General features: G+C 42.0%; 1 protein-coding gene across 2 annotated transcripts in view; it reads left to right on the forward strand.

The window, feature by feature from the left end:
* Pdgfd (platelet derived growth factor D) overlaps window positions 1-2,328 on the forward strand; it is a 214,468-nt gene that overhangs the window by 200,252 nt on the left and 11,888 nt on the right. The gene's annotated exons all lie outside the window — the stretch shown is intronic.

The following is a 2,328-nucleotide window of genomic DNA, read 5'->3' on the forward strand; positions in this document are numbered from 1 at the left end:
GAGAGAGAGAGAGAGAGAGAGAGAGAGATATTTTATGTGCCTCTGTACATCTAGTAGATGATAGAGGAGAATCCCTGGTGTCCTCTGCCTTATTAGCTTGAACAAGGGTCGCTCACTTGTCATAAAAATGGGGTTCAGTTCGCAGCCCACACATGGTGGCTCAATCTTCCCCTTATATTAGTCCCATAGGATTCAATGCCACTTTTGGCCCCCACAGGCACTGCACACACATGATGCACATACATATATGCAAGCAAAATGCTAATACACACAAGACAAAAATAATGAAATCTGTAAAAAGAAATATGGTTGCTTAAATTGTTCACCCAGGCAAATGGGTTGTCAGAAGCTAAAATTCTGGCAAGATAATTCACAATGGCTAATAGCCTCCTGAAGAAGAGAATTCTAGTTTCACAGTACAATGGTGATAGATTATATAAGAGCCTGTATGATAGAATGTTGGTCTGCGTACCGGATGTGATCTGCTGATATCTCTGGCATGGTGGTAGCATTCAAGAAAAGGGGAGAGTGAGGGAATGAGCATGGAGGGGAGAATGCAACTGCAGCAGCTGCTCTGGTGCCTCTGCTGCTGCAGCTGCCACCACCATTGCTCCAAGCAGCTGTGCTGTGCAGAGCCACGCTGGCAGGAGCCTCAGCTATCAAGCAAGGTGCAGAGGAGCTTCTAGTCTCAAAAGCTTCAGGAGAGCATTCTCTTCCCTGGGGAGTATTACAGTTCTTAAATGACAGATACGCTCAGGTGATAGAGTAATTCTTACACATCTTTATTTTTTCTGGATAGGATCTTATATACATTTTGGGGGTGGGTTGGGGTCTGACAGCAGATACTTTAGTTTAGCTTGGTATGAGATGTTGGGGATGCCTCATCGGCATGTGGAAGGGCTTGGGACCACTGCACCTATGTGACTGATCATCAAGATCTCCATGGTGTGCTGTGGTCACATGACAGGGACCTGGAGGGTGGGTGGGGGAAGCAGGTGAAGCTTCTACCATCCCTTTCTGGGTTCCAGGGCTTTCAACTCTGCTCAATCTTACCAGGTTTCCTGGCATGGTCCATTGCCCCACAATAAAGACTAGAGAATCTTCATTCAACCTATAGAGAAATCTGGTGTTTATATAGAGGACATAGCTGAGAAATCTAGGTGACTGTAAGAAAATAATAAGGGCCAAACTTTAATTCAGTGTAATCACATTTTTTTTTTAAAAATAAATAAATAAAAAAGCAAAGAGTAAAAATGAAATTGTCAGAGAACGTTTCATTGCATAAATGTGGAAGTCTTCTGTGTTTTGTTTTCCTGGAAGTGCTTATTGTTCCTAAATAGCAGTCACCACTACCTGGAAATGTAGCTCTTGGACTGTGAAAGAATTAAACAAAAGTAAATGTAAAGACCAACATCAGGGGAAACAAATTAAAAGAGTGAACAATGTTTGTAATAGTGAAAACACAGCTGCCTGAGGACTGGAGCAGCCAATGCTCTGAGAATACATTCATTCACCAACCACTCACTGATCAGATTTCAAGTCATGTCTCCAGAAAACCTTTTCTGTAGTATTCATAGATACTGAACAAAGGCTGAAGCGTCAGGAAGAGTGAAGAATCCATGGATATGTGTTTAAAAATACTCACTGGCAGGTGAAGCAGATTCAGCTGAGGGGTTTTATGGACAATAGTGCTTGGTGGATGACCATGACGACCAAACAAAACGAAGGAAAGCACAGACAGTCCCCCAAAGCAAGAATCTGGACTTGGAATAGCAGATTTTGAACGGGGTCTGGTGGGTTATGTATGTAATCTCGGCCTTTAGGAGACAGAGGTAGGAGAGTTTCTACAAATTAGAGGTCAGTCTAGGGTATATAATAAGTTCAACTGCAGAATGAGACCCTGTCCATATTAGATAGATGATAGATAGATAGATAGATAGATGATAGATAGATAGATACATACATACATACATACATACATACATACATACATACATACATAGGTAGATACATACATGCATATATACATACATACATAGATGAATGATGGACAAATAAAATATTAGTTTGGAATAGTTGCTTTTGTGTTTCATCTTGTTGTTGTTGCACATCAGCACTGGTGTGCATCTCTTACAGCAGTGGCCAAGTTCAACTTAGAGAGGCGGAACTTACCATTATCCACCCACAAAGAATGTATTTTCTTAGTCTTAAGAATAGTTGACTCATGCCGGGTGTGGTGGTGCACGTCTTTAATCCCAGCACTTGGGAGGCAGAGATGGGCAGATTTCTGAGTTCGAGGCTAGCCTGGTCTACAAAGTGAGTTCCAGG

This window comes from Mus pahari, chromosome 10, assembly GCF_900095145.1.
Source record: "Mus pahari chromosome 10, PAHARI_EIJ_v1.1, whole genome shotgun sequence".
Lineage (NCBI taxonomy): Eukaryota > Metazoa > Chordata > Mammalia > Rodentia > Muridae > Mus > Mus pahari.